This window comes from Thamnophis sirtalis, unplaced genomic scaffold (genome assembly GCF_051295495.1).
Source record: "Thamnophis sirtalis isolate CommonGarterSnake01/CBP01778 unplaced genomic scaffold, rThaSir2_p1.2 scaffold_4, whole genome shotgun sequence".
Lineage (NCBI taxonomy): Eukaryota > Metazoa > Chordata > Lepidosauria > Squamata > Natricidae > Thamnophis > Thamnophis sirtalis.
The window spans coordinates 1,638,119-1,647,262 of NW_028261384.1; the positions used below are offsets into that span (position 1 = coordinate 1,638,119).

General features: G+C 48.7%; 1 long non-coding RNA gene across 1 annotated transcript; it reads right to left on the reverse strand.

The window, feature by feature from the left end:
- Positions 1 to 648: 648 nt before the first annotated feature.
- On the reverse strand, positions 649 to 3,286 carry LOC148045728 (uncharacterized). Its single transcript, XR_015696309.1, has 3 exons — positions 3,122 to 3,286; positions 873 to 984; positions 649 to 733 (listed from the first exon to the last, which is right to left on the reverse strand). It is a non-coding gene; the product is annotated as an uncharacterized LOC148045728 (long non-coding RNA).
- Between the last annotated feature and the right edge of the window lie 5,858 nt (positions 3,287 to 9,144).

The following is a 9,144-nucleotide window of genomic DNA, read 5'->3' on the forward strand; positions in this document are numbered from 1 at the left end:
AAAATAAAATCAAAAAAATAAAAAATAAAATGAAATAAAAATAAGATAAAAAGATAAATTAAAAGATAATAGAAAACTAGTTAAATCATTTTAAATTAAAGGAAAATAATCATTTTATAATTAAAAGAATAATGTCAATACAAATTTAATAAAAATAACAAAATAGAATAAGAGAATGACTCCAGCAAGGGTGCTTCCAGGAGCCTATTATTGTTTTTCATGTTTATTTATTTATTTGTATCCCATCTTTAATTATTTTTCCAAATAATCCAAGGCAGCTAACAGGAACCTTCCTCCTCCTCTTTCCCCCACGACAACAACCTGCTAGGTATCTCGGGCTCAGAAAGGAACTGGCCTGAAATCACCCACTTTGGCTTTCATGCCTAAAGCTAGACTAGAACTCCCCATCTCCTGGTGATTGGCCTAAAGCCAAAATACTTAGTTTTCATGCCTAAAGCGGGACTAGAACTCACCATCTCCGGGTTTCTAACAAGTTCCTTAACCACTAGTCTAAACTGGCCTATCATGACTCGCACCTGGGCCCGCATGGGAATAAAATGATTTTTGGGGTCAAAAGCTCTCTCCTCCCTCGTCTTCTGTCTTTCTGCCTCCATCCCTTGTCACCCCAGGATTCGGTCTCGGGACCGACCTGTATCAGGCGTCTCCGCTGCCCCCTTGGCTGGTAAAAGGCCCCCATCCTGTGGGGCCGCCTCCGGTTTAGTGAGCGGGGCGCCTGCAAAGGAGAAAGACCCAGTGAGCACGGCCACAAAGGACTCGGGGGGCGCAGCGCCTTCAGGATGGGGGATTCGCCCATCCCCCAAAATTAGGGGGGGGGCGACGACTCCAGGAAAAGTGGGCAGTTGCTGCCTTACCCAGAGCAATTGTGGTGCCGTAATTCTCGCGCATGGCGTCGTCCCGTTCTGTCCAGCCCCGCCAGTGCCCGGGTGCCCAACGGAGAGTGGGGTCCTCGCCCCGCGCTGGCACCTGGGAGAAACCAAAAGGCAGAGGCTAAATTAGGGTTCGGGGTGTACCCCACTTTATGTTAGCCCCTTCCCAACCCGCCTGCCCAAGAAGACAACCCTTTCTTGCTCGCCGTGTCCCCCTACCCACTCCGGGAGTTGCCAGAGGGCAGAGATGGAGACCCCCAATTAGGGCCGGGTGATCGGCCATGCTCCCAACCTTTTGCCCAGGCTACCAAAAAAGGAAGGGAGGGAGAGAGGGAGGGAGATAGCAGGAAAAGAAAATATGGAAAAAGAAAGGAAGAAAAATGAAAAGGGAAAAGGAAGTAAAGGAGGGATAGGGAGAAAAGAAAGAGTGGAACAGAAAGAATGGGAAAAAAAGGAAAGGAAAAAACGAGAAAGGGAAGAGGAAGGAAGGAAAAAGAGGAGAGAGGAAGGATGGGAGAAAAATGAGAAGGAAAAAGAAGGAAGGAAGGAAGGCCGTGATAGGAAGGAAGGAGCAGGAGGGGGAGATAAGAAAAAAAAGGAAGGAAAGAAAGAATGGAATGGAAAGGAAAAGGAAGAAAAATGGGGAAGGGAAAAAAGAAGGAATGCTGTGAGAGAAGGAAGGAAGGTAGGAAGGAGAAAGAGAGAAGAAAAGGGAAAAAGGAAGAGAGAGGAGAAAGGAAGGAGATAGGTAGAAAAGGAAGGATGGAAAAGGATGGAAAAAGGAAGAAAAATGGGGAAGGAAAAAAGAAGGAAGGCTGAGAGAGAAGGAAGTCAGACAGGCAGGAAATGAAGGAAGGGGAATGACCAGCACAGCTGTCCAGGTAGATGCACCTGGCCAACCCAGGTAGAGAGATAAAAACTCAGCCTGCTACTACCCCACCAATGGTCCACAGCGGAGGCTCGGGGAGGGGGGTCTGGAGAGGCTCAGTGCCCAGCTGGATTTTGGCATGCCAATCTGCGTTTTTTTGGCTTTTTTTATTTGGCAATTTGTATTTTGGCTTCCTGAATGCAGGAGGTCATCGGCCACGGACTCATATTTACGACGGTCGTGTCTCTCTCTCTCTCTCTCTCACACACACACACACACACACACAGAGATATCCCAATACAAGTCAGTGGCCAAGCGTCTCAATTTTGAGGACATGAAGAGTGAAAAAGGCCCTCCCCCCCGCAGCGCGGTTCCAACTTGGAACGGTCACTAAATGAACGGTCATAAGTCCGAGGACTTGCAGTAAAAGCAGCTAAGAGGAGCCAATCTTTCAGCTGCTTACAAAGACCCCTCCCTTTTTATTTCCTGTTTTAGGGCAGGAGAGGGGGGGCATACGGGGAGGGGGGAGATGGGTCTGGCAAGCCAAGCCCCCACCCCAAATAGCCAGGCTGCTCCTCCCTCCCTTCCTGCCTCCCCTTCCCTTCCTCTCGCAGACCCCTCCCCTAATACCCACTTCTTCCTGCCAGGCTTGCTCCCTCCCCTTCCTGCCCGCTTCCCCCTCCCCAAATGCCCTCTGCCAGCCTTTCCCGCCCGATGGGGAGGGGTCTGCCCGGAAATCAACCCCAATCCCCTCTCCAGGCCTCTGGCCATAGACAAAGTGGGACCCTCTCTCCTCAAATCCCAGTCTCACTGGTCTCCTTCGCGGTGCTGGTGCTGGTGGGTTTCTTTAGGGCTGAGGGTCCTGGAAGGGAAGGGGTGATTTTCCCAAAAGGGAATCCCCCTCCCCTCTGGGGGGGTCTCCTCTGCCAAACATCGGGATGCCCTGCTGCATCCATTTTGAGGGGGGGTCCCCTTTCTCCCTCCCCATCTGGAGGGAGAGGAGGGGGTCCCACAAGCCGCTGGGGGTCCCCTTCCCCTAATTGGCACCTCGAGGCTTGGAGGGGCTCCATGAGCAACCCTCCTCCCAGCCCTAACAGAGCCCTCTCCCCACCCGGAGGGAGCCCCGATCGGAGCCAAGGAAAGTCGGGCTTGGATCTCCTGGTGGTCTCCCATCCTCGGACCGGTTTGGACCGGATCGAGGAATTCCTTCCCTCGCCCCCCCCCACTCCATTCCCTTCATCCGCAGCTCCTTCTTTTGGGAGGGGGGATCGGCTTGGGTGGTGTGGGGGAGGATCTACATTTCCCCCCTCCCCCCCTTCGCGACCCGACCCCTCCCGCAAGCGCGACCCCCCCTCCCCAGCCTTACCATCCAAAGGGGGGGGGGGAAGAGCCTCCGATGGTCTCGGGGAGTGGAGGGGGAGGGGGAGTCGCGCCCCCTCCAGGCAGGATCGGCTCCTCCGGGCCAGGGAGACCCCCCTCGACCCCCCACCCGCTGGCCTCGAAGCCCCCCGGCTCGGGCCCGCTTCGAAGCGGCTCGGCTGGGCGCAAGGAAGGCCGAGGGACTACAGCTCCCAGAAGGCAGCGGGGCCAGGAGGGGGAGGGGCTAGGGAAGAGGGAGGGGGAAAGGGGGGAGGAGAGAGAAAGGGAGGGGCGGGGGCGGTGCCCGGCTTCCCTGAGGCCTCTTTCCCGCCCCGCCGGGAAAGAGTCGGGGGTCTCTCCCCTCTCCTTCATCCACCCCCACCCTTAAAAATGGGAGGGGAGAAGGAGACCCCTCCCCAAATCTCAAGGGACCCCCTTCCTCTGCCCAAGCTGGGGTGCCATCGACCCTCCCCAAGGGAGAACAAAAGGACCTCCTCCCCTTCCTTCCTTCCTTCCTTCCTTCCCTCTCTCCTTCTCTTTTTTCGTTTCTTTCTCCTTCCGCTCTCCTTCCTTCTTTTTATTTTTCCTTTCCTCCCTACATTCCTCCGTCCATGCTTGCCTCTTTCTTTCCCTTTTCTCTTTCTCCTACCTTCCTCTTTTTTCTTTTTCCTTCCATCTGCCTGCCTCCTGTTTTCTTTCTTTCCTTCCTTCCTTCCTTCCTTCTTTCCTTCCTTTCTTTCTCCTTCCTCTCTTTCCTTTTTATTTTTCCTTTCTTTCATTCCTTCCTTCCTCCCTCCCTCCCTGCCTGCCTGCCTGCCTGCTTGCCTCTTTCTTTCTCTTTTCTCTTTCTCCTACCTTCCTCTCTTTTCTTTTTCCTTCCACCTGCCTGCCTGCCTGCCTCCCATTTTCTTTCCTTCCTTCCTTCCTTCCTTCCTTCCTTCCTTCCTTCCTTCCTTCCTCCTTCTTCTCTTTCCTTTTTATTTTTCCTTTCTTTCATTCATTCTTTCCTTCCTCCCTCCCTGCCTGCCTGCCTGCTTGCCTCTTTCTTTCCCTTTTTGCTTTCTCTCTCCTACCTTCCTCTTTCTTTTTCCTTCCATCTTCTCCCTGCCTGCCTCTCCCTTTCTTTCTTTCTTTCCTCCCTTCTTTCCTCTCTTCTTCCTCTCTCCTTTTTATTTTTCCTTCCTTTTTCCCCCCTCCCTCCTTGCCTGCTCTTTCTTTCTTTCTTTCTTTCTTTCTTTCTTTCTTTCTTTCTTTCTTTCTTTCCCTTTTTGCCTTCTCTCCTACCTTCTTCTTTCTTTTCTCTTCCATCTTCCCTCCTGCCTGCCCACTCGCCTCCTTCCTTCCTTCCTTCCTTCCTTCCTTCCTTCCTTCCTTCCTTCCTTCCTTCCTTCCTTCCTTCCTTCCTTCCTTCCTTCCTTTGCCAAGTGTGATTGGACACACAAGGAATTTATTCAGAAGTGTACGGAATTATCTCTGTTTCAGCCTTGACACTGGCTGTGGCCTTTTGTGCAGGAACCACAAACAACAAAACCCACACCAAATCCTTCAGCCCAACTGCTTCCATTGGGAACCAGAGTTCTTTTTTGGGGAGGGGGGCAGCGGGAGGGTCTAAAGACCACCTTTCCTCTCCAAGGTTGAAAGCAGACTTGTGCCGAGGAAGCCCCCCCCCTCATTGTGGAGAACAGGGTGACCCCCGACAGCCAATTTGGGATGGGGGGGAGAAGAGGGTTTTGTCATCCTCACACCCCCCCCCCCCACCGCCAGTGGCAGAAGGTCCAAGTTTTGATGTCCAAGCCGCCTTGGGAACCTGCGTCAGAGGAGCAGTCTCCAGATGCAGAATCAGAACTGACAGGTTGGAAGGGATCTCAGAGGTCATCTAGTCTCCACCCCCTGCTCGAGCAGGAGACCCCCTTACCAGGGAGCCCTGTGTTTGTGTGTGCTGTGTGTGTGTGTGTGTGTGTGTGTGTGTGTCTGTCTGTCTGTCTGTCTGTCTGTCTGTCTGTCTGTGTCTACTTATATATCATCTATCTATCATTATCTCTCTCCCCCTCTTTCTCTCTCTCATCATCTATCATCTATCTATCTATCTATCTATCTATCTATTCTATCTATCTATCTATCTATCTATCTATCTATCATTGTCTCTCCCACCCTTTATTTCTTTCTCTCACTATCTACCTCTCTCTCATTGTCTCTCTCCCCCCTTTCTCTCATTATCTATCTATCTATATCTATCTATCTATCTATCATCTTATCTATCTATCTATCTCTACCTACCTACCTACCTACCTACCTACCTACCTACCTATCATTGTCTCTCCCCTCTTTCTCTCTCATTATCCTATCTATCTATCTATCTATCTATCTATCTATCTATCTATCTATCTATCTATCTCTACCTACCTACCTACCTACCTCCTACCTATCTATCTATCTATCTATCTATCTACCTATCTATCACCTTCTCTCTCCCCTCTTTCTCTCTTTCTCTCATTATCTATCTATCTATCTATCTATCTATCTATCTCTACCTACCTACCTACCTACCTACCTACCTACCTACCTATCTATCTATCTATCTATCTATCTATCTATCTATCTATCTATCTATCTATCTACCTATCTATCATTGTCTCTCCCCTCTTTCTCTCTTTCTCTCATTATCTATCTATCTATCTATCTATCTATCTATCTATCTATCTATCTATCCCTACCTACCTACCTACCTACCTACCTACCTACCTACCTACCTACCTATCTATCTATCTATCTATCTATCTATCTATCTATCTACCTATCTATCATTGTCTCTCCCCCTCTTTCTCTCTTTCTCTCATTATCTATCTATCTATCTATCTATCTATCTATCTATCTATCTATCTATCTCTACCTACCTACCTACCTACCTACCTACCTACCTACCTACCTACCTATCTATCTATCTATCTATCTATCTATCTATCTATCTATCTATCTATCTATCTATCATTGTCTCTCCCCCTCTTTCTCTCTTTCTCTCATTATCTATCTATCTATCTATCTATCTATCTATCTATCTATCTATCTATCTATCTATCTATCTATCTATCTATCTATCTACCTACCTACCTACCTACCTACCTACCTACCTACCTACCTATCTATCTATCTATCTATCTATCTATCTATCTATCTATCTATCATTGTCTCTCCCCCTCTTTCTCTCTTTCTCTCATTATCTATCTATCTATCTATCTATCTATCTATCTATCTATCTATCTATCTATCTACCTACCTACCTACCTACCTACCTACCTACCTACCTACCTACCGTCCGTCCATCATCCATCCATCCATCCATCCATCCATCCATCCATCCATCCACCCACCCACCCACCCACCCACCCACCCACCCACCCACCCACCCACCCACCCACCCACCCACCCACCCACCCATCTATCTATCTATCTATCTATCTATCTATCTATCTATCTATCTATCTATCATTGTCTCTCCCCCTCTTTCTTTCTCTCATTATCTACCTATCTCTCATTATCTCTCTCCCCCCTTTCTCTCTCTCTCTCATTATCTATCTATCTATCTATCTATCTATCTATCTATCTATCTATCTATCTATCTATCTATCTATCTATCTATCTATCATCTACCTACCTACCTACCTACCTACCTACCTACCTACCTACCTATCTATCTATCATTGCCTGTCTCTCTCCCCCCTCTTTCTCTTTCTCTCATTATCTCTCTCTCTCTCTCATCTATAATTTTCTGTCGTTCTCTACCCCTCTTTCTCTCTTTCTCTCATTATCTACCTATCTCTCTCATTATCTCTCTCTCCCCCCTCTCTCATTATCTACCTATCTATCTCATTGTCTCTCCCCCCTTTCTCTCTCATTATCTATCTATCTATCTATCTATCTATCTATCTATCTATCTATCTATCTATCTATCTATCTATCTATCTATCTATCTATCTATCTATCAATCTATCTATCTATCTATCTATCTATCTATCTATCTATCTATCATATCTATCTATCTATCTATCTATCATTATCTGTCTGTCTCTCATTCTCCCTCTCCCTCCCCCTCCCCTCTCACCAATATATTGCGAACTGCTCATGAGGGACCTTCCCAGCTCCGCTTCTCAGTCCGTCCACGCGAGGTGTAACAAATCTTTTGATCTGCCTTTCACAGTACGCTGAGTTCGAAACACCCTGCAGGGACTCGGAATTCTTCGAAGGGATAAGCCGGGTCCAGGAAGGGAGGCTTAGCCCAGGTCCGTCTGCAGACCCGGGAAAGTGAGGGGACAAAGGGGTCACCGTGTGGTGAATTTGGTTCCCGCCAGGAGAGATCCTATGTTACGGTCTCATCTTTTGTTCTTGGGGGGAGAGCCTTTGCACCCGCCCCTAATAGAACTCCCCCAATTTTTGTGGGGTCCACAGGCTCTCAGAGAAAGAATTGGTGGGGTCTCCGACTCGAGCTGAGGTGGGTGGGGGAGCCTCCCAAGAATAAATCAAAATGAGATTCGGACACTTGCGAGGAAAGGAGAAATTATTTATTCTGCAAAAGAAAATAATTTGCTTTTGGGGGGGTCAGTTGCCAAAAAAAGTGGGGTACCACAGTAGACTTTGATAGGGGGAGCAGCTTGAAGAGTGGGTGGGTTGTGTGGGCCATTCCACTGGATGGAATGGAATGGCCTCACTTTTGGGCTCGCAGACCTTATCCTTAGATATGTGGATCGGGTCTGGGAAACTGACTGGATCCTCTGCTCACAACTGTCCCCTTAGTGACTGTTCAGAGTTACAGCGGGACTGAAAAAAAGGACTTGGGGACATTTGTAGCCTCTTCCTCTGAGGGGCTTCTGCCTATTGTCCTTCCTTCCTTCCCCTCTTCCTTCCTTTCTCTCCTACTCTTTTGCCCTTTCTCATCTTCTGTCCTTTTTTCCTTCCTTCCTTCCTCCCTCCCTCCCTCCCTTTCCTTCTCATTTTCCTTTTCTCATTTTCTGTCCTTCCTTCCTTCCTTCCTTCCTTCCTTCCTTCCTTCCTTCCTTCCTTCCTTCCTTCTTTTTCCTTCCTTCCTTCCCTACTTTTGCCCTTTCTCATTTTCTGTCCTTTTTTCCTTCCTTCCTTCCTTTCCTACTTTTGCCCTTTCTCATTTTCTGTCCTTTTTTTCTTCCTCTCTCCTTCCTTCCTTCCTTCCTGTCACAGCCTCCATCCCTTCCTTTTTCCCTGTCTCATTTTTCTTCCTTCCTTTCTTTTCTGTCCTTTGTTTTCTTTCCCTCTCCCCCTCCCTCCCTCCTTCCTCCCCTCCTTCCGTACTCTTCTGCCGTTTCTCATTTTCAGTCCTTTTTTTCTTCCCCTCTCATCCCTCCCTCCCTCCCTCCTTCCTTCCTTCCTTCCATCCCTCCTTCCTTCCTTCCTTCTCTTTTTCTCTTTCTCAATTTTTTTCCTTTTTTCTTCCCTTCTCATCCCTCCCTCCCTCCTTCCTTCCTTCCTTCCCTCCTTCCTTCCTTCCTTCTCTTTTTCCCTTTCTCAATTTTTTTCCTTTTTTCTTCCCTTCTCATCCCTCCCTCCCTCCCTCCTTCCTTCCTTCCTTCCCTCCCTCCCTCCTTCCTTCTCTTTTTCCCTTTCTCAATTTTTTTCCTTTTTTCTTCCCTTCTCATCCCTCCCTCGCTCCCTCCCTCCCTTCCTCCCTTCCTTCTGGCTGGAAATGACCTCGGAGGTCATCTAGTCCAACCCACAGCTCAAGCAGGAGACCCTCTATCTAATTCCAGATAAATGTCTGTCCAGTCTTTGCTTCAAAACCTCCAGTATTGGAGCACCCGCAACATCTGGTGGCAAGCAGTTCCGCCGGTTCATTGTCGTCCCTGTCAGGAAATTCTTCCTTAATTCCCGGTTGCTTCTCTCCTCGATTCGTTTCCATCCATTGTTTCTTCTCCCGCCTTCCATTGCTCTGGAAAACCAGTGGGATCTGCCCCCAGGTCTCTTCTTTGGGGCAGCCCCCCAAATATCGGGAGACAGTCATCAGGT